General features: G+C 39.9%; 1 protein-coding gene across 1 annotated transcript in view; it reads left to right on the plus strand.

Annotated features, from left to right (window-relative positions):
* The window catches only part of HUNK (hormonally up-regulated Neu-associated kinase), a 671891-nt gene that overhangs the window by 530404 nt on the left and 116932 nt on the right, over positions 1-24555 (plus strand). The gene's annotated exons all lie outside the window — the stretch shown is intronic.

Here is a 24555-nt window from a genome sequence, read left to right on the forward strand (position 1 = left end):
GGCAGTAAAATCTGTGGGCCACCTAGCTGCACTTTCTGAGCATTTGATGAGGTGTGACTCATTTGAATGCACCTATCCTAAAAAGATGGTGAAAGTTTCAGCAGATGGTAACTGTAATACTGAAAAAGTTGTATATAGGTCCATGTGTAATGACTGCCCTACATTGTATGTGGGTAAGACTATGAATAAACTGTAAAAGGAGGATCTCAAGTCATTGTTGTGACATCAGACATACATGCCAGAAGAACACCTTTTCCAAACACTTATTAGAACACCCCAGACGTTCTGGTTTTCATTTTTTCATTCTGGTCTGTGGGGAGATGGATGATCTTGAAGGGGATGTCAGTGGTGTTGTGGAGAAAAGTTAATTATGGTGGCAGTTGAAATTAAATACATTCAGAAAACCAGGACTTAACTATTATTGCTCTATTAAGAGTGTGTTTACGTAAGCTGCCACATAATCTGTAAAAGTTTTTTTAGGGAATTTTTGAGGAAATATTTTTATATACTAAAGGTACCAAAACATACTGCTTCTTCTTCTTTCGGCTTTTCCCAGTTAGGGGTCGCCACAGTGGATCATCTGTCTGCTCATGATTGGCAGTGGAGTTTAACACCTGTGTTGAGTTGCCAGCCCAGCGCCCAACCTTCCACGGAAGGCACACACACGCATGCAGTCACACCTAGGGGCAATTTAGAGTATCCAATCCAGCTACAGCATGTCTTTGGGATGTGGGAGGAAACCGGAGCACCCGGAGGAAACCCACACGACTACAGGGAGGACATGAAGACTCCGCACAGAAGGCACCACAGCCGAGGATCAAACCAGAGAACCTCTTGCTGTCAGGCAGCAACGGTAACCGCTGCACCACCGCGGCCACCCAAAGGTACCAAAACATACTAAAAAATAAAAAATGATGTGTAGTATGTGCATAAATGTATATATGTTTAGTTATTTTAACCTGAATTCTGCTTTGATTAGCTTGAGTACACTCTTGCATCACACCAGAGATTTAAGCTGTAAATTCAAAACAGTTTTTCATGCCACTATTACCATGAAGTATTGCTATAATGTTCCCCATTTTGCATACTGGTGCATGCTCATGCAAATACCTGCACACTTTTATACATTACTAGTTTACTTCACCCATTGTTTTCTATATTTTGTGTGTTTTTTCTACTGGTTTTCATTGAATAAATGTTTCTGGGGCTGTAAGCATGAAAACTGCCAAGACAGTTTTTTTTTAACTACAAAGCACTGACTTTTTTTTGAGCTGTAAATAAAATTGTTTCTGAAATAATTTTTTCTAAGTAATATTTTTTTCTGAGCTATAAATAACAGCATTATGCACACTAATACATATTAGGTATAATTAGACAGACATATATTTATATGGTTTATTATCATAATTTTGAAACGGACTCAGCCGAATGATCATATCATCAACCCACATCCGCAAAAATTGACAGTCTCGAACTCCGGTAATGTTGAATTACAAATCAAATGCGATTTTGGGATGAGCATTAACATGGCTTGAGATAGGGGTGAGATATGTACTTCGACAATGTCGGAGTTCGACATTGTCACCGTTCGACCTGCAGACTTTGTTCAAAGTGGATTCAATGAAATCTACTTCAAGATTATGATAGTAAACCATTTATATTTATAGTGTTTTTGTTAGCTAGTGTTTATGGTTAGATAGCTATGTGTATCAATCTAGTTAACTCTTTTTACTTATCTACCTATGTATATGATTTTAGTTCTTGTCACAGACTTGATGAAGGCTTTATTGCATTAGTTAGCCAAAAGCTTTTTTAGTTAAAAGTCAGTCTTTTTATGTATATGCTATGATTTCAGAATGTGGGTTGGAAATAGGTAGGTAGTGTTTTGCTTAACTAAGATTTAGTTTGACCTAATCAGTAGTAGTGTGTGGGGATGGGTACTTGCTGTTCTAAAATGCACTTTTTACAGCCCTTCTGTATTGTTTGCCCTGAATAGGCTGGTTTTAAATTAAAAATACATATATTTTCCACACCTACTTCTAAGTGTATAAAAGCTGATATGTTTAACATTGTAAAATATTTCTGATTTTTGTTACTGAGGATCGCTTGTCTGTGACAAATAAAGGCTTGTTGCTTTGGAACACTAGCTGGGTTTTATGATTTTTGGAAATTATTGTGACTGAGCTCATCAACAAAGTTTTAATTTAAGACCACTAGTTTCTCTGTATTTGTTTTTTTTTCCCTCAACACTTGTGGTGGTGAGGTTGGAACTAGACAGATTCCCATGCTTGTTCATTTTTTGTCTTCTTGCTTTGCAAACATTTTTTTTACTAGGATCTGATATTGGATTAGTTCACATACTATGTTTGCTTTGGATATGTATATATATATATATATATATATATATATATATATATGTGTGTGTGTGTGTGTGTGTGTGTGTGTGTGTGTGTGTGTGTGTGTGTGTGTGTGTGTTTGTGTTGTATTGTATTTACATATTATAACATATTATAGTATAGAGAGAGTGTGGAGTAAGAGAACATATACATATGTGTATGTATTGTATGTGTGGAGAGTGAGTGGAGAATCTGTGTGTGTTAATTTATTCAATAAATATTTTATTTTATTTTTTTTATTTTTATATTTAGTCAAATGTCAAATGATGTGATCACAGCCCTAGCCTAATAATATAATTTGTTTTGAATTAATATATATATATATATATATATATATATATATATATATATATATATATATATATATCTATATATATATATATATATATATATATATATATATATATATGTTTTGTTTGTTTACATGAAAAAAATTAACATTTAAGATATTAGTGCAGTGCAAATGTTTTTATCTTGATATACTTTTCTGGTATACATACAATACCATGACTCATGTTGAAGGTTTCATCTATCCCAAAAGACTGTGCCCAAATGCATACATTTATTAGGCATCTGTTTGGGTTTTTTGTTCTGATTTCCTGCCAAGGAGTGTATCATATAACTTGTTTGCAGTTAAAAGCTTTCTCTAGAGTCTCCTTACTCCTTTGACTGTTTAAAACTTTCATTTAAAGGCTCACTGCTGCTTTTATGCTGTGATAAACATTTCTGCAGTTTTTTTTCTACCTAAGTAGTGTGGGTATTTGTAGCATTGTCCATATTCAGGATTGTGTTTTGGGCCTAGTTGTTTGTGGAGGCTGTGTGTCTGAGCACATGTTCAAGGCCATCTTATTTAGCCAAAGCCATTCTGCATTTCAGTGAGAGGGGAGTGTTTATGGTCATTGGCTGATTGGGGTTACCTGGACTATGGCTTGGAGTAAGCACCTCATTGGTTCTTTCAAACTTTTTTTAAAGTTGTTTCAGGTTCCAGCTTTCTGTTACCTAAGAAGGTATCTTGTGAGTGTTTCTGCCATTTCACACTGAGCTAATCGGAGGAAAGGCGCTGAGCAAACTGGGATCTGTAATATATAACATTAAGTATCCTGTTTTTAGCTTATTTTTAAGGTATTTATAGCACTTCTATTGTCTGCTGCATACTTTTCTAGCTAGTTTCACTGTGTGTGAGGTATTAACTGGAAATTGTCTACATTTATTAAGCATCTGTTTGGGTTTTTTGTTCTGATTTCCTGCCAAGGAGTGTATCATATTGTTTCCCACCCTCCTTTCCTATTGGTATTGTGTTCTTATACTTGGTGGCTTTGCAACTGCCTGCCCCTAATGTAAATTTGATCTGGGACACTCCTCCCAGTCTAGTGTCATTACCTCATTCTACCTAATCCAGGGGGAACATTTGAGAAGGCCAACCCACTTAGTTTCTGCTCCTCCTTTCCCTTTTCCACTTTACAAAAATAAAAGCTTGTTTCCTGCCTTTCCTGTAAGTAATCTAGTGCAGATACAGATTTGCTGTATCCAGGACTGTTTGTAAGCTTTTGAGCCTCCAAGCCTTTCTTTGTTGGAGGGAAGCCTTCTAGCTTAATTTTGTTTCTTAGAACTAGGCAGTTTTTTAGTTCCAGCACTTCAATCTGTTTCTTTGAGCTTAGCACTTGTTCAGAACTCATTTGTAAGCACTAAATAAGCTACAAATTACTACAGCACTCAAAATCCCTCACTTGTCTAGAGGAAAACAGTTTTTAGTACTTAATAAATAAGCATCTCTCCAGGCATGTCTAAAGGTCAGCTCCTGGTGTTTTCTCCTGTCTACCTGATGAATCTGGGCATGTTGGGGCAATGCAGCAGTTGCCTCATGTACACAGACAACCCTCTCCTCCTACCACCCAACACTACAACCTGTGAGAGATGCACTTATATAGCCAAACTGGAAGCAAAGCTCTCTTCACCCAAGACTGGACTAGAGGAGGTAAACACTTGCACCACACCACACTCATCACATAGTCCCTCAAAACCTACACCACCAAAACACACACATAGAAACACAAAACACACACCTACATTCACGGAGGCTCTCAATAAAAATCTGCCCAAGCAGCAGGGACCTCCAAAGCAGAAACGCAAGCAACCTCCACCCCCCCCCCAACAAAGCCCAAATGACACATAGCCCACAAATTCAGTGTGCCACTCATCCACAGCCTATAAGGTATAACAACATACCCAACACTTTAGTCATAGGTGACTCTGTAGTCAGGCACACTGATGTTCCACTCACCAGGCTAAACAAGGAGAAAGTTACTGTCAGCTGCCTGTCGGGTGCCAGAATCCACCACATAAGGCACGTACTCAGGTCACTCCACAACAAGTACAAATATGACTCTGTCATTGTCTATGTTGGTTTGAATGACATGAGACATACCTCCCTGGACTACATGAAAGAGACATGAAGGAGCTCTCCGATCTTGTAGCCCAGGCATGTACGACCCTAGCCCTGAGTAGCACCCTGCCATCACCCAGAATGATACCATAGTACAAGGACAAAATGATTGACCAACAATTGGCTAAGTTTCTGGTGTCATTCTAAGGGTTCCAGTATCTGTCTGCCTGGGATGACATGATCGACAAACCACGATGCTTTGCCAGAGATGGCCTGCACCTGTCGCCCTTGGGATTCTGGATACTAGCTAAGGCTCTTGCCACCCCTATAGTGTCTTTTTAGGCAAGGTTCAAATGACAAATTCAATACCGTAACAGGTACAATTAAGCAAAATCTGAGGGTAATGCTACTCAATGCTAGATGTCTAAACCTCAAAATGCACTCACTAAAGGCACTCCTTAAAATGGAGAACATCGACATCTGTGCAGTGACAGAGACCTGGTTCAAGGCTCCAGAGAGCACCCCTGCATTACCAGGCTATAATTCATACCACACCTTTCGGCCACCTAACCTGGACCGAAACACTAAAGGCGGAGGCGTATCCATATTCATTAAGGATATCCACACCTCCAGGCTAGTTGCTCAGCATAATGCAACTGAGATTATCCAAGTGCAACTAACTGTGGGCAAGACCGCAGTCCAAATTGTAGCTTGCTGCAGATCCCCCACTATCCCCCAGGATTCCCACTCCTGAGTTCTTGATGCACTGGAAAATATTAGGGTACAACCAAACACCCTAATAATGGCTGATTTCAACTACCCCACCATTAACTGGGAAAACTACTCATGTACCAACTCATGTGCTCAACGTTTTCTGGAATTCATAAATTCCAATGCCTTGGATCAACTTATCCACACCCGCACCAGGGGCAGCAATATTCTAGACCCGGTCATTACCAACATGGGCAACCAGTGTTCCACACCAGAAGTCAGTTCCTCGTTGGTCAGATCCAACCACAAGCTAATCACCCTAGACATCCACATCCCACCCCAACTCCCCATTAGGGAAACCACTGTAAAGAAGTTCTCCAAAGCCAACTTCATGCTTCTTAAGACAGAAGTGGCAAACTTCACGACACCCATGCTGACGGACAATAGAGGTACTTCTGCTGATTCCTACACACATGCACTTTATAATCCCTTACATGAATGCATGAATCATGCAATCCCTAACAGAACCAAGATGCTATCCTCCAAAAAAAGGAAGCCAATCTGGTGGCCCCTTGCCATAAACAAACTCTACAACAGAAGAAAGTAACTGTTGCAAAAAAAGTAAAATCCCATGATTGGAGGAACTCCCTGGTCAGCCTCAGTAAGAAGTTGAGATCCCTCATAAAATCCTCTAAAGCTAGTTACGAAAACAAAATCGCCACTGATTCTAAAGACAAACACAAATCATTCTATAGCTATTCAAGAATCTCAATGGCAACACTCAGATCTGCTCTGAGGTACAGCACAATGGCACTAAATATACAGAACCAACTGATATTGACAGCATCCTGGCAGATAGGTTCAGTGCTAACTTTACCCCCTCTCATCCCCTAAACGGCCCATCTCTATACCGGAAGAATGCAAAGTTCCTGTAATCACGGCTGCACAGGTAAAAAACACACTCTCCAAAGCCAAGAACACAGCATCCATGGGACCTGACAACATCCCAGGCTGCGTTCTACATGAACTACAGAACGAACTGGCACCCCACCTTCAATCATAGCCTCACCTCAGGCTTTGTGCCCACTGAATGGCACACATCGACGGTTATCCCACTCCACAAAAGGGGAGCCACCATGGACACTGGGAACTTCCACCCCATTAGCCTGACAAGCCTGGTCTGTAAGGCTATGGAACATACCATCATGGAACTTAAAAACAATAACATTGGTAATCTCCAAACTCTGGACCCCACCTAATTCGAGTTTGTAAAAGGCAGATCATGTCTCCTAAACCTGATAGACTTCTTTGAAACAGCCACCAAAGCTGTAGATGAGGGTAAGGTGGTTCACACAGCCTATCTAGATCTCACCAAGGCTTTCAACATCACCCCCTCTGGAATTATAGATAAACTCACTAAACTAGGTATAACTCCCTATGCCACAAGATGGGTTGCCATCTGGCTCACTGACAGAACCCACACTGTGAAAGTAGCAGACTCCAAATCCAACTTCAGACCAGTGACAAGTGGAGTACTACAGGATTTAGTCCTGGGTCCTCTCCTGTTTGGTATCTACTTCTCTAAAGTACAGGCTAACACAGAAGGTCTTTGGCTAATGAAGTTTGCAGATGACTGCAAACTAGGAGCCATAATCAAAACTCCTAATGATGTGGACATCCTACAAAAGGGCCTCACTGAGACAGATGCCTGGTGTCAAAGCCATGGCCTCAAGCTCAATGCCAAAAAGTGCATTGTCATCCCTTTTGGTAAAAACTCTGTACCCATAAACTACCACATAGGCGGTAGTCTACTTAACACCAAAAGTGTGATAAGAGACCTTGGGACACAGGTGGACAGTAGTCTCTGCTTTGATAATCACATTGCCACAGTAGTCAGGAAATCCTTCTACATGGCACATCTCATCACTAAAGGTTTCTCATCCAGGAAAAAAGATGTCATTGTTCCCCTCTACTCGTCACTCATTAGACCCATTGTAGAGTACAATCCCCCTTTTGGTATGTACCTCCCAAGACATCTACAACAACTGGAAAGGCCGTAGAAATACCTCACAAAGTTACCGGCTTCAAACAGATGCCCTATGCAGACCATCTCAAAAACCTCCAGCTTTACTCTGTTGCATATCACCTGCTCAGAGGCGATATCTGCCTAACATACAAAGCTATGTCAAACCCAGAGCTGATGGACTGCTCCACTTAAAGAAATCCCAATCCCTGTGAGCTACACGCTCTAGGGACCTAAAACTTGTCACCACAATAAACAGAACATGCTGGAGGGATAGATTCCTGTCCCAGAGACTTCCCATACTCTGGAACAAACTACCTATCTATATCAAACAAAGCTCCTCATTAGCACTCTTCAAGAAAGATCTTGATGATTGGATGGGAGATAGGAAATTCACCCTGGGATCACTTCTATGGCTCTGCTCGACAGGGGCACAGGAAAATGATTTTCTTGGGTGGCGAAAGCCAGGGTACCATTTAGCTAGGCTTATATAGGCCCTAGGGCCAATAGCCTAGTACCTACCTATGAACCTATGAGTGCCTGCATTGTTGTGAAGGTCTGGAGCTATAGCAGGTCCTACTTGAAGTATAACAGCACTGAATGTGAGTGAAGTCCTGGCTGAAATTTGAGCTACAGTGTTTTATAGGATACAATAATCATCAGGTACCTTGGAGGAAAGTTTAGATAAGCAATTGTTATTAAATGCAGTGAAAGACACCATTCAGGATGTCACAAGACAACAAGACAGATGTATTAAAGATTTAACTAAACAGAATTTGTTTAAAAAAAAATAAAGTAAAATAGATTTGGAAAATATTTCATGCAGGAAAAATCAGTGCTCCACTGGACTTTCTGAAAGCATGGGGTAGCTTTAACCTTAAACTTGTATTAATTTTTCTTTTGGTTCCTCAGGGCAATTCAGCTTTATATGGCTCCATCCTCTTCCTGGTACCATATGAAGGGAGGTAAGGGGACTGGAAAATCCTTGCTTATTGCCACCAAACTGAGGCTGCCATAGATACTTCAGGAAGGAGAAGCAGAACAGAACTGGAGCCAGCAGTTTCATATATGCTGACTGATGCTCTAGGACTATTCATAAACCCTCCCCCCCAGCATTCTAACATTATTTTACTTTAGGTTGGGTGGGTAGTGTGTCATCATGGTCTATGGGGTTGCATCTTCCACGGGCCCTAGCACAGCCGCACTTTCACATTCCACATGTCCATTTCATCAGTTTTTGCAAGCCCCAGCCCCCACCAGAGCTCAGTAAAAGGTCCATCCTCATCAGCATGCTGCATTCTCTCCCAGAATTGCCACACCCATCCATCCTGCCAGCTGTGTTCAATATAGTTAGGCTAAATAGTTGACAAGTAAGAATTGTTCTGCAATACTGCTGCAGTCATTACACCAACAGCTCTGCTGCAGATGGAGGACTGCATCGGGCCAGACTTTCACAGCCAAGCAACATTCCTGCTATGCTGTTTGATATCACTTTCAGCACTGACATTACCACACGTCTGGCATAAAGGGTGACATAGGCTGGCCATCTTCACTTCTTTCTTTCACTGTACATTACATGTGGTACATGATATCTGAACAGTCAGTCTGGCAACCATGACTTCAAGACAAGCATCAGTTCAATAAGTAATCCCACTAGGGGATGCCTTTTCTATATTCTTAGATACAGTAGTCTTTTTGGTTATCTGATATCTGCTGTTGGTATTATTTCTTGCTCTGTGAGTGCAGATATCTCTTGGACATTGGGTATGACACTCACGAAAGGTAAATGTGTCTATAGGTGACAAATTTAGTTGAAAAACAGACACAGGAAATGTGTATACTGACTAGGCTTGTAGCATGAGGTAAGTGCTAGTGAGAGTTTAACAGGAATTTAGGCCCAAGATATTGGGCTCAAGATGAAGCACTGTCCAGGCTTACCTTAACAGAAGGAAACTTGTGGTCATCTATGCAAATAGCCAGCCAGTCATCTCCTCCAAGAGAAAGAAGTGGCTGAAAAATTGAGAAGATGTCAGGAAGCCAGACAGCTCTGCTGGATTTGCTATATCTCAAGGTGTCATCACAGTGGATGATTGGATGATGGCCTTTGTGAGGCTCTCATGCCTATTGCAGAAAGCTTACTTCACTGGACTGAAGTATGTTTAAACCTCACTGTAGAAGATGAGAATCATCCACCCAGTAGTGATGTTCTGATCAAGCAAGGGGAGGGAAGTTTGCTCTTGTTTTATCATGGAGAAAGATGTCCCCTGCAGCTACAAAAAATAGGTGTCTAGGGATGGTCCCCCTAATGCTCCTAGAAGCCTGGTAGTCGTCAAACCTAAGACCCTCTCTAAGGCTCAAATGTTTGCTGAGTAAAGGCTGCCCCTTGGCTTGGCATATCTTCAGACCACAGCAGGTTTTTTACAATAATTTCAGCCTGGCCCAGAGAAGTCATCTGTAGCTGAAGTTAGGCCCTCTAAGACAAAGAGGAAGACCTCACCAGACAGACATTGTCACTTTGCTGATTTTGAATAAGATGGGAGGATGTTGTCTAAGGATCCCAGATCCCTTCTGGCATATGGCACATACAGTGAGGACTACAAAATGGCCCCTGAAACTCCAGTGGTGGATCTGTCATCGAGGGTACTAGCTCCCTCATGAAAGAACATTTTCAATGGCAAGTTCCTGAAGTCTCTGCTCCTCAGAAGACAGCTATGGGACTCATGGGATTTGATTTACCTAAACATGTTGTCATTTCTCCAGTTCCAGAAGTTCTTCTGGATGCTTTTGATGCAAACAGCTTAGTGACAGATTCCCAGCATCCTACCTGTAGGATACCTGACTGATTTTTCAGAAAATGAGCTCAATACAAATTCCTGTTTAAGAATCTTGTAGCAGACTCAGAGTTTCCATGAAGACTGTTACATGAGCTGGACTGACTATAGGTTGTTACGCACTCCCTAATGAGTAAGAAGAGTAGGTTACTTAGTAGATATGGAAAAAAGTTGCAGTTCTACGACTCCATTTGTTAGGGCCTGTAGTTGCCAGACTCACATTATTAGATTCCAACAGCGTGTCTTAAAACAACTCTTGGAGGGGAAATGTAGGACAAAAAAAACAGATGCCTGCTTTGGTACAATAAGTCCAGATTGTCTTATAGCTAGGAAAACATATCAAATGAGGGTATGATGCAATAACTACATCATCCATGGCTAATGCTATGGGATCAGTCCTTAGAAAGCACTCTTGGTTGAGGATTCAGTCTCTGAAGATGAAAGTGCGTGGTTACACAGTGTTCCTCTGGATGGAAAGCTGCTGTTTTGATTTCAGGCTTACGATATATTTAAAACCTGGAAGTCATATAGAAGAGCATGACGTTTGTCATGTACAAGTTCCATCCAGCTCTACCCAAGTATAACAAGAATTATCTTTCTAAAAAAGGTTCTTTTTTTTTTTTTTTTTTTTTTACCACAGGCAAGACAGTGGGAAAACAGCTCAAAGGCCTTTCAGAAATACTACTGATTTCCTACTTTTGGGCAAGACAGCATTAGTTCCCCCACATGCATACCTCCATAACTCTCAACCTTCTATCTTCAAAATGAGGAATACTTCCTTTTCAAAAAGTGGAATACTACCTTTCAAAATGTGGAAGAAATGGGCAAAGTTTGGAACAGTCACTAATAGCTTAGTAACATCTTTATCTAGGAAGCTCTGGGATGTTAAAATGTGATATTATTAATTATATAATAGTTCTTTTAATAAATTAGTATGATTCAGTTCTATTTACCATGAATATCAGTTAAAAATCTGCTAACACTGAATGTGTGACAGATCCTTTCATTGTGAAACTTCAAGGAACATGAATGTTTTAAGACACCGAATCAGGAACATTCCTCATAATGAGGTACACTTGAGAAGTGTGTATACCTCTCAACCTCTTAGCATACTAAACGTAATGGAGGGACAAAGGCTCAAAATCAAGAATAACAGATTTTGCATTAAATGTTTGTCATTTTTTTAGTGACGGCAATCCTCAATGATTTATCAGAATGAATGTTTTAAGACACCGAATCAGGAACATTCCTCATAATGAGGTACACTTGAGAAGTGTGTATACCTCTCAACCTCTTAGCATAAGAATTCTAGATAGAACTAAACGTAATGGAGGGACAAAGGCTCAAAATCAATGACAGGTTTTAAATGTTGCTCTTATAAATTTAGAAAAGTAAAAGAATAACAGATTTTGCATTAAATGTTTGTCATTTTTTTAGTGACGGCAATCCTCAATGATTTATCAGAAAACCACACATTTTTTTAGGAGCAGGCAAAAATATGATGTAAAAATATGGATATTCTGCAAAATTCTGGACAGATGATAGGTATGCCCACCTGATCCAAATGATCAGCGGAAAAAATATCCTCCTGCTTCAGGAAGTGATGCAATGTGAAGAGTCTGCCATGTACTCTAACCTATCCACCCTGAACTTACCAGGTTTGTGGATATAACTCTTAGACATCTGTGCTGTAGAGGTGTGCTTACCATTTTGAGAGAGGCCACAAGAACAAGTACCAGAAAATATTACTTACTTAAGTGGAAAAGAATTTCTGTCTGATTCCAAAGGAGAGATCTGCATGCTAATGAGGGGGATCTGAATGTCTTTGTTTGGTCCATGGTAAACAAGGAACAGTTGCTAATGCAAAGTGTGCGGTATTCATATGTTACACCATCACTGGTGTAATTAGTGCTTCCTTGGGGCTACCTAGCATACTGGCCTGTACTAGTTCTTGTTGTGAGCTGCACTTAATGTTTACTCTTGTAAAATGTCTTTGTTGTCTATATCCTGCATTTATTCAAACCTATTGCATATCCATTGGTTGAGGAATAAGTCTAATTCTTCAGAAAGAAAGTTGCAAGAAAAGTAATCACTCATAAGGTTTTACTGCTTAAATGATATAAGCTGTACTATTTAAATCTAAATGCCCAAGCCATCCTTATTTGTGAGAAGGGTATGTCTTGAATTAGGCAATGCTCTGTTTTGCTTGTGTTCATAATCATCTTTTTTTAAACATGAAAAAAAAGCTTAGTTATATGTACTAACCCTAAGCCTAACATGCAGCTTGCCTGCAAAAAAGCCCTTCCCATAACACTACCACTATACAAGGCAGCTTGAACACTCACCATGCACATTCAAGTGCGAGTACACACACACACACACACACACACACACACACACACACACACACACACACACACACACAAAATCTGTTCCCTAACCTAACCCTAACAGTAACCCTAAACACTTGCAATCACATACACACTAAATCTACCCCCTTATGTAACCCTTACCTTAACTACAAAACACACATACACTCCCATACAAACTCCCACCCCATCACCTACCTTTGTTGACCATCCTGAAGTCACCCAAAAAGCTTTCAACTAAATGTCCTGTTGCTCAATATGTACAGCAGTTCATTAAAGCTGCACAAATGTGTGTCGACCAACTGCACCCATGTGTACATGTATGTATATATATATATATATATATATATATATATATATATATATATATATATATATACATATATATATATATATATATATATATATATATATGTGTGTGTGTTTGTGTGTGTGTGTATATATATATATATATATATATATATATATATGTATGTATATGGGATCACTACGAAATATCGAAATTCCACAATCCCAAGACTCGAAATCCCAAGGACCAGAATCTTGAGATTGCGGAATCCCAAACATTAAAAAAAAAAGTAAAACATCCAACGAACTATTCTAACCTGTATGCTGTGACCCCCCACAACTTGAATAAACCAACTCCAAGATCGCACTACAGTGGATTGAACAGCAAATTTCCCGTTCCGCACTGTACAGCAATTCCCATTCACTACTTTCAAGATTCTGCAATCTCGAGATTCTGGTCCTTGGGATTTCGAATCTCGGAATTGTGGAATTTGGATAGTCTGTAGTGATCCTATACACACACACACAGACATATATATATATATATATATATATATATATATATATATATATATATATATATATATACACACACACACACACACATATATATATATATATATATATATATATATATGTATATATATATATATATATATATGTATATATATATATATACACACACACACACATTGTTTTAATACTGATGGGATGTTCCCAAGAATCCTTGTTTAGTCATGACATAAAAAGGTTACACCATAGCATAGTTGTGATGCAGATGATGACAGTAAGCTAACAGCATTGTACAGTGTCATGAGAATTTTTCAAGTTTTGTTTCGTACACGTGAGGTTAGAACATATGTAGACTGGTTTAATACCAAATGTGTTCCAGAAGATAAAGATGGTGACAGTATTAAGTTAACACAGCAAATGTAACATTCAGTTCCTCTAATGTCAAGTAGGTTATTTGGACTAGGTTTTGCTTAAATATGCATCTGTCTTTTATATTAACTATTGCTGATAATTGCATAAAAGTAGTACAACAGTTTAATGGCAGCAGTTGTTATATAGCTGTGTACATAAAGATGTTCTAAGGATAGGGTAAGGTGCTATGATTTTGCCAGCAAATTGTGTTTTCTTTGACTGTGTTAGTTAGATGCCAGAAAACCTGTGTTCATATACAAGTTCTTTTCTGTTTTACTATTAATTGCTCTAAATTGTTGCCCAAAGCATTACCTATTAAAGGATATCAGCTTAGTTAAAGATGGTGGCTCTCCACTGACATTCCTAGAGTCCCTTTTGCTCAGCACCAGAGAAATATATTCCCATAAATATAGTGTAAATATCAGCCAAAAATACTGATGTCGATGAAAACAGTAAAAATCCACACGCCTTTTTTGAAGTAACTGTAGGTTAAGCACTTTCATTCACAGTAATTGGAACTTCATCATAACAAAGTTTCCCAGGACACCATCCATGACTAATTACTAATATAAATTTCTTAATGTTCATTCGATTTTCAAAAAAAGTCACATTAATTGTGAGTAATTTGTCATGTGATGTGTTGAATACAGTTTAAATTGGGGTCTGTATCACATTGCACTTGTATAAAGTTCGAATGATGTAATATAGAACCCAAAAGTCAGAAATGCAAAACTAGCAAAGCCATGGCACGTTGATTTTTTTCCCAGGGAAAAAAATTGGTGGGCCGTTTTTGGGGCTTTGTTATTTCCTCCACTGTGATGCGATCTCAGAGTTTGTATATTTAAGTGGGGGTGTGTGGGGGGCACAGCCCTCCACCTTGGGGGATGTAGTTTTAGTTTAAGGTTTATGTTTTTTTTTTTTTGGGTAACAGCGACTTATTTCCCTGGTAAAAAAATCGCTGTTCTGTGTAGTCGTTATTGTGCGGTTTCAGACTTTTGGGTTCGATATTACATCCTTCAAACTTATACAAGTTAAACGATGTGATATAGACCCTTTAAATTGTGATGGTGCCTTGGGAAACTTTGGTTCATAGGTTCATAGGTTGGTACTAGGCTATCAGCCCTAGGGCCTATACAAGCCTAGCCATAACAATTCCCTGGCTATTTCTTCCCACATTATTTACTTTACTGGACCCCTGTCTAGCAGGGCTACTGACGTGATCCCTGGGGTGAATTTCCTTTCTCCCATCCAATCATCAAGGTTCCTCTTGAAGAGGTCCAAAGAGGCACTCTGCTTGACATGTATGGGCAATCTATTCCAGTGTCTGGGGAGTCTCTGGGTCAGGAACCTATCCCTCCAGCATGTTTTGTTTATTGTGATGACAAGGTTTAGATCCCTGGAGCGTGTAGCTCTGAGGGATTGGGATTTCTTTAAGTGTAGCATGTCCCAACAGCTCTGGGTTTGACATGGCCTTGTATGTTAAGCAGAGATCGCCTCTGAGTAGACGATATGCGACAGAGTATAGCTGGAGTTTTTAAGGCGGTCAGCGTAGGGCATCTGCTTTAGGCCTGTGATTCTTTTAGTGAGGTATTTCTGAGGCCTTTCCAGTTGTTGCAGATGTCTTGAGAGGTACATACCAAATGGGGCATTGTATTCTATAATTGGTCTAATGAGGGATGAGTACAGTGGGACAATGACCTCCTTTTTCTGGATGAAAAGCCCTTCGTGATGAGGTGTGCCACATAGAAGGATTTCCTGACTGTTGTGGTGATGTGGTTATCGAAGGTGAGACCACTGTCCACCTGTGTCCCTAAGTCTCTTATCACACTTTCTGTGTTTAGTGTACTGCCACCTATATGGTAATTCATGGATACATGTTTTTCCCAAAGGGATAACAATACATTTCTTGGCATTGAGCTTGAGCCCATGGCTCTGGCACCAAGCATCTGTTTCTGTAAGGCCCTTTTGTAGAGTATCCACATCATTTGGGATTCAATAATGGCTCCCAGTTTGCAGTCATCTGCAAACTTTGTTAGCCAGAGTCCCTTAGTGTTGACCTGTACTTCAGAGAAGTAGATGCCAAACAAGAGCGCCCCAGGACTGAACCCTGAGGTACTCCACTTGTCACTTGTCTGGAGCTGGATTTGGAGTCGGCTACTTTTACAGTGTGGGTTCTATCAGTAAGCCATTTAGCAACCCATTGGGTGACATAGGGATTAATACCCAACTTAGTAAGTTTATCTATGATTCCAGAGTGGGGATGGTGCCAAAGGCCTTGGCAAGGTCTAGATAGGCTGTGTGGACCACCTTATCCTTGTCCATGGCTCTGGAGACTGATTCAAAGAAGTCAATCAGGTTCAGGAGACAAGATCGGCCCTTCACAAACCCAAACTGGGTGGGGTCCAGTGTTTGAAGGTTGCCAATGTCTTTGTTTATAAGTTCCATGATAATACGCTCCATGGCCTTGCAGATAAGGCTTGTCAGACTGATGGGACGGTAGTTTCCGGGATCCAAGGTGGATCCCCTTGTGGATTGGGATAACTGTAGCTCTGCGCCACTCAGTGGGCACGAAACCTGAGGTGAGGCTATGATTAAACATGACACTTAGGTGAGGTGCCAGTTCATATTGTAGTTCATGTAGTACACAGCCGGGATGTCATCTGGTCCCATGGATGCTGTATTCTTGGCTTTAGAGAGTGCGTTTTGTACCTGTGTGGCCGTTATTACTGGAATTTGGCAATCTTCTGGTATTGAGATGGGCCATTTAGGGCGTGAGAGGGGGTGAAGTTGGCACTGAATCGATCTGCCAGGATATTGGCAATATCCTTTGGATCAGTATATTTAATGCCATTCTGTTTTAGCTCAGAGCAGATCTGAGCATTGCCATTTAGATTCTTGACATAGTTATAGAATGCTTTGTGGTTGTCTTTGGAATCTTTGGCAGTTTTATTTTCGTAACTAGCTTTGGAGGATTTTATGAGGCATCTCAGTTTCTTACTGAGGCTAGTAAGGGAGTTTTTTGCATCCTGGGATTTTCCTCTTTTCTGCAAAAGTTTCTTCCTTTTGTTGTAAAGTTTGTTTATGGCAGGGGACCACCAGATTGGCTTCCTTTTTGGATGAGAGCATTTTGGTTCTATTTGGGATGGCTCGATTCATGCATGAGTGGATGTGCTCGTACAGTGCCTTAGTGTAGGATTCAGCAGTTGAACTTTCAGTTGCCGTCTGCATGGGTGTTATGAAGTTTGTCACTTCTGACTTGAGTAGCATGAAGTTGGCTTTGGAGAAGTTTTGTATGGTGGTTTCTTTACTGGGGGGTGGGGGTGGGATGTGGATGTTAAGGGTGATTAGCTTATGGTCAGACCTGACTAACGAGGGGGTGACCATAGGTATGGAGCATTGATTTCCCATGTTGGTAATGACCAGGTCTAGGATATTGGAGCCCCTGGTGGGACTATGGATTAGTTGATCCAGGGCATTGGAATTTATGAATTCCAAGAACCGTTCTTAAAGGTGTTGGGACATGAGTAGTTTTCCCAGTTAATGGCAGGGTAGTTAAAATCACCCAGTATTAGGGTGTTTGGTTCTATCTTAATATTTTCCAGTATGTTTAGAAAGGTGTAGTGAGAATCTTGGGGTATGGTGGGGATCTGTAGCAAGCTACAATTTGGATTGCAGTCTTACCTAGTGTTAGTTGCACTTGGAGAATTTCAGACACATTGTGTTGGCCAACTAGCCTGGTGGTGTGAATATCCTTGGTGAATATTGACACTCCTCCACCTTTAGTGTTTCGGTCCTGGTTTGGTGGCCGAAAAGTGTGGTAAGAGTTGTAACCTGGTATTGCAGGGGTGCTCTCTGGAGCCTTGAACCAGGTCTCAGTTACTGCACAGATATCGATGTTCTCCATTTTTAGGAGTGCCTCGAGAGAGTGCATTTTGAGGTTTAGACTTCTAGCATTGAGTAGCATTACCTTCAGATTTTGTTGTGATGAAATTCCAATTATTGAGAACGAAAGCGCTTAACCTACAGTTATTTCAATAAAGGTGTATGGATTTTTACTGTTTTCATCATCGTCAGTCTTAATGGTTGATATTTACAGTTGGTTTGTTGTGTTTCAGAATTTATCAGTTTGTTTGTTTGTGTCCTGCCTGTCCCTGGTGGTGAGTGGAGACCAAATATATGGAATGCATCTCTAACTCTGGTGAACTGATATTATTAATTCAACAGATGCAGCGTCAGCCTAATTCCTAGACTACTAATACACCTATTAGTCAGAATGGATCCACTGTTAATAATAGTTTGGGTTTACTGCTTACTCAATCAACAGGTATACCAAATAGTTCATCAAATCAAGACTCTAATAATGCATCGTTTAACCAATCTCAATTTTTTGTGGAAAAATCAGAGTTTCAGTTTTTCTGTATACAGTAACAACCATTTAGGAAACACTGGGGTCCCGATCACTTTGGGAGATAAGTTAAAGAACTTTGAGAAGTAGCTCCTTAAATATAAAAAGACACAACTCAAAAACGCTTATTTACAAAAGAATTTGGATTGCAACTGTATTCCAAAGGGTTTAAGAATGTGGCGATACCCTAACGGAATAAGCAGAAACAGTAATATGTTACAAGAGTTGCTTTAAATATTTGATAGAGCAGGTTTTGAAGTATTACGGCTGATGATTATCTATAACAACACTGAAATGCAGCAAATGTCCACCCAAATGGATACATTGAACAAACAGATCAAAGGGGATCTTTTATTCGATCATTATGAAACAAATTATATCAACGTATTCAAAAGAGTGGACTCTATTTGTTATCAGATACTTCAGCGGAAAATGAATAAATTGAGAAGGGACCTAAGAGATTATGATGTGGGTAAAGCCTACCAGAAACCACCTGGTTCCCTAGGCAACAGGAACTTAACCAATCAAGTGGATTCTGATTTGTTTACCGGAAGCGACTATTCAAATAATCGTCACAATGAGGGAACTGCCCTTTTATGGGAGGAAGCAGTAAGACGATCCGAGAGGATCAGGAAGTCTCAACAATGGAACCAGCTGCAAAGTTTTAATGGGGATTATACAGCCTAGGGAGCAAAACCGAAGAAATATTATCAATGGAGTAAACAGCAGCACTAGACGAATTTAATATTCAACAAGGTACTGAACCCTTATTTAAGGTTATTGTTGTTCATACAATTAAGGACTTTTGTATATACACTTTTTCTGACAAGGTCTTAATGACAGCACATGCTGATTTGTTATCCAAGGGAATGACTTTCAAGGTAGCAAGAAGGGCTAACATAACAAAAACTATTACTGATTTAAAATTATTTGTAAGGAAACTGAATTTGCCACTGTGGTTCAGTGAAGCCAGGGTGAGTTTGATAAATGATTCCCTTTATTGGCCTATTATTTTTAATCCAACTTTGCAGCAAATTTTGCAAACAATAATGAGAAATGTTGCAAATATGATATCAGGAATATGTACAGGTATGGCAAGAAAAATTATAAGTGTAATATAACAAGAAGCGAACAATGTTTGTTACAGGAATTGGTATCAGATAATAAGATACGTGTGATGAAACCTGATAAGGGGGGGTGGACTGGTTTTCATGAATCATATAGACTATGTGAATAGAATGAATGTTTTTTTAATGGAAGATACGTATGAGATTGTTTCTAAAAATGAGATACATATTCTTATTCTAAGATTGATTTGTGTTTAGAAGATTTATTGATAGATGGACATATTTCCAAAAGTGAATTTGACTTCATGTCTAATGACAAACTGGTAGTGGCAAGCATTTTTGGGATTCCAAAATTGCATGAAGACATCAACAACCCTCATTTTGACCTACAGTAGATGCCAAAAGGTCTAAAACATTTTTGAGGTTAAAAAATGAGTTAGCAAATATACATCAGATTTGCAAAGATTCTTGGCATTTTCTTAAGATGTTTAATGAAGTGGAGTTTAATCTTAATGTCATATTTGTAACTATAGATGTTCACAATTTATTTTCTGTGATTCCACATGAACTGGGTTTAATGTAGTTTGAAGAACAACTAACAAAACACAGACAATTGAGTACAGATGGTATCAGTGTTATGAGTACCTTGATGGAAATGGTATTAAAAAACAATATTTTATATTTCTTAGTATTTCAAGCAAACTACTGGCGTTGCCATGGGGGCAGTGTGTGCCCCCATGTTTGCAAACTATATTATGGCTGAGTGGGAAGAGCAGTATTTATTTAACAGTCCCTTTGCCAGGAACTGGGGAATGTATATCAGATTCCTGAATGATATATTTATCTTATGGAATGATTCAGTTGAAAGGTTGGAGAAATCTTTGATTTATATCAACAATACGGTTGCATTTTTATCATATCACAGGGACATTATTGTGTTTATAGATGTAGAAATTAGTAAGGATTTAGGTCACAATTTGTATGTTTCTAATATCCACCGTAAACCTACCTTTTAGAATTCATACCTCCATTATTCAAGCAGACACCCCCAGCATCAAAAGAAATCAGTAGTCAAGGGCCAGCTAATACGGTTGGCAAGGATGATTTCAGATAACATGAGGTTTCTCAAGGAATGTGAGAAAGTAGTGAATATGTTTATTGCTAGGGGTTATCCTCGTGAGTTTTTAATGGACATTCAGTTGGAAGTTGTCAATAAAATGGAACAAGATGTGTACCCCCCCATTTTAAATTATGGCAGTGATGTAGTGTTGGCCTTGGCCGATAGGCCCACATGGAATAACAATGTTTTTATAACAACTTATTGTTTGGACACTCTTACATTATTGAAATTATTTACAAAAACTGGTGGATATTTTTAAATGACCCAGAGATAGTATAGAGAATGGGGTTGAAACCAAAGATAGGTTATAGGAAAGATATAACCTTTAAAAAAATTATCAGAGAAGGGGTCCATCGATGACATTATTAGAGGTAAAACAGGCACCCATAAGTGTGGGGCCTGTACACAATGTTAACATATATTGGTGGGTGAAAATATTGTTATTCAGAATAAGAAGTATATTGTGAAAGCTTATTTCAATTGTAACATGAATAATGTAGTATATGTGGCCCAGTGTAAAGATTGTCCTTGTTTTTATGTTGGGAAAACTTCTAGGAGATTAAGAGACCACATTTATGAGCATTTTTTAGATATTAGGAATGAGAATCAAACAAATGCCTTATATAAACATATATCTAAATATGCTTCACACAACTTTAGTTTTTTTGTTTTAGACTATATTAAAAAAGACTTGCAAGGGAAAGTTACAGAAGAGTATTTCAATGTGAAGGAAACAGATAAGGCACAGACTACATGAAAAGAGACATGGAAGAGCTGCTTCACAAGAGATGGCTTGCACCTGTCACCCCTAGGCTTTTGAATACTGGCCAAGGCTCTTGCTGCCCCCATAGTGCCTTTTTTAGGCAAGGCTCAAAAGTCAAACCCACCTCCGTAAACAGCACAATTAACAAAAAACTGAGGGTTATGCTACTCAATGCCAGGAGTTTAAATCTCAAAATGCACGTGCTCGAAGCACTCCTCAGTATGGAAAACGTTGACATCTGTGCAGTAACAGAAACCTGGTTCATGGCTCCAAAGAGCATCCCAGCAGTACCGGGCTACAACTCATACCACACGTTTCGGCCACAGAACATGGACCGAAACACAAAAGGAGGGGCTGTATCCATATTCATCAAGGATACCTACACCTCCAGGTTAGTGGCACATCATGATACCTCTGAGATCATCCATGTGCAACTAACATCAGGCAAATCTGCAATGGAAATAGTGGCCTGCTACAGATCACCCTCCATGACCCAGGACCACCACTCCACCTTTCTGGAGACACTGGAAAACATGAAGGTCCTACCGAACACCCTACCATTCACTGGGAAAACTACTTGAGTACAAATTCCCAGGCCTGGTGCTTCCTGGAATTCATCAACTCAAATGCCCTGGATCAGCTGGTAAACTCCCCTACCAGAGGTGAAAACATATTGGACCTGGTCATCACCAACATGGGCGACAGGTGTTCCACACCGGTAGTCAACCCGTCACTGGTTAGATCAGACCATAAACTAATCACTCTGGATGTCCACACCCCACCACCACCTCCAACTAAGAAAACCACAGTAAAAAACTTTTCTAAAGCAAACTTCACCTTAATTAAGACAGAAGTGTTAAGTTTCACAGCCCCCATGCTAAAGGATAACGCTGCCCAAGATGCAGAAACCTTTACAAATGCACTCTATGAGCACTTACAAGGATGCATGGATCATGCCATCCCTAGCAAAACCAAGACTCACTCCTCTAAGTGAAGGAAACCAGTTTGGTGGACCCCTGCAATAAACAGGCTATACAATAGAAGGAGGAAATTAGTTCAGAAAAAAAGCAAATTCCAAGAAGAAAAGACATCCCTGATCAGTATCAGTAAGAAACTAAGGTCCCTCATGAAATCATCCAAGGCTAACTTCGAAAGAAAAATAGCCAAGGATTCAAAAGATAACCACAAAGCCTTCTTTAGCTATGTTAAGAATCTAAGTGGCAACTCGCAGATATGCACTGAACTAGTGCAAAATAGCACAAAATATACTGAACCTACTGATATTGCCAACATCCTGGCAGATAGATTCAGTGCAAACTTCACCCCCCTCTTACCTCCAAAATGACCCACAACAATACCAGAAAAGTGTAGTGTCCCAAAAATCACAGACGCACATGTGAAAACAACCCTTTCAAAAGCCAAAAACACAGCATCAATGGGACCAGATGGTGTCCCAAGCTGCGTCTTGCACAAACTACAGAATGAACTAACCCCCCACCTAAACACGATGTTCAACCTCAACCACTCCACAGGCTACATGCCCGTAGAATGGCGCACAGCAACGGTTATTCCTCTCCACAAAGGAGGGGCCACAACTGACCCTGGTAACTATCACCCCATAAGCCTGACTAGCCTGGTCTGCAAGGCTATGGAGCGCATCATCATGGAACTCATTAACAAAGACATTGGGAACCTCCAAACACTTGACCTGACCCAGTTCGGCTTTGTTAAGGGCAGATCATGCCTACTAAACCTGGTTGACTTCTTTGAGACAGTCACCAAGGCCATAGATGAGGGAAAGGTGGTTCACACAGCCTACCTTGACCTTGCCAAGGCTTTCAACACCATTCTCCACTCAGGTAGTACAGAAAAACTCACCAGCCTGAACATAACCCCCTACGTCACGAGATAGGTTGCCAACTGGCTTACAGGCAGAACTCACATGGTAAGAATAGTGGGCTCCAGGTCTGACTCTAAACCAGTCAAAAGTGGTGTCCCACAAGGCTCAGTCCTGGGACCCCTACTGTTCGGCATATACTTCTCAGAAGTACAGGCAAACACAAGAGGACTATGGCTAACCAAGTTCGCCGATAACTGCAAACTGGGAGCCATAATTGACTCTCCAGCTGACACGGACATCCTCCAAAAGGGCCTTACTGAGACGGACACCTGGTGTCAAAGTCATGGCCTCAAGCTAAATGCCAAAAAATGCATAGTCATTCCATTTGGGAAAAACAAAACACCCATGAATTACCACATAGGTGGCAGCCCCCTTAATACAGAAGAGTTAATAAAAGATCTGGGGACCCAGGTAGATAGTAATCTCTCCTTTGACAATCATAATTCCAAAGTAGTTAGGAAATCCTTCGATGTGGCCCATCTAATTACTAAAGGATTCGCATCTAGAAATAAAGAGGTTATAGTTCCCCTTTACTCATCACTCATTAGACCCATCACAGAGTACAATGCCCCATTTGGGATGTACCTCACAAGACACTTCCAACAGCTGGAAAGACCACAAAAGTACCTCACCAAGAGGATTACTGGCCTCAAACATATGTCCTATGCAGTCCGACTGAAAAAACTCCAGCTGTACTCAGTGGCATATCACTTATTCAGAAGTGATCTCTGCCTGACTTACAAAGCCATGTCCAACTCAGAATTGATGGACATGCTCCACCTAATGAAATCCAAGTCACTACGAGCCACGCGCTCTAGTGAGCTAAACCTCGCCACAACAATAAATAGAACATGCTGGAGGGATAGATTCCTATCACAGAGACTCCCCATGCTTTGGAACAAAATTCCAAATTACATGAGGCAGAGAAACCTTGACGAGTGGATGGGTAACAGAAAATACACCCCTGGGATCACTTCATTGGCTCTGCTTGACAGAGGATCAGTTAATTAATCAATGGGGTGACGAAAGCCAACACACTCTGGCTAGGCTTATAAATGCCCTCGGGCAAAGCTAGTACCTACCTATGAACCTATGAACCTACATAAGGTTAAATGCAACCTTATACCCTGGATTGAATGAAAGTTGTTTCATTGTTACCTATTTTAAAACATAGACATTGCAAGATATAGATTTTTAGAAATATAACATACATAGTGGTATTTATATATATAAAAATGTTTTAAACATTTTTTAATTTCTTAATGTTCATTCGATTTTCAGAAAAGGTCACATGTTAATTGTGAGTAATTGGTCATGTGATGTGTTTTATACAGTTTAAATTGTGATGGTGTCTTGGAAACTTTGTTCTGATGAA

The sequence above is a fragment of the Protopterus annectens genome, chromosome 5.part0, assembly GCF_019279795.1.
Source record: "Protopterus annectens isolate FY-2018-M chromosome 5.part0, PAN1.0, whole genome shotgun sequence".
Lineage (NCBI taxonomy): Eukaryota > Metazoa > Chordata > Ceratodontiformes > Protopteridae > Protopterus > Protopterus annectens.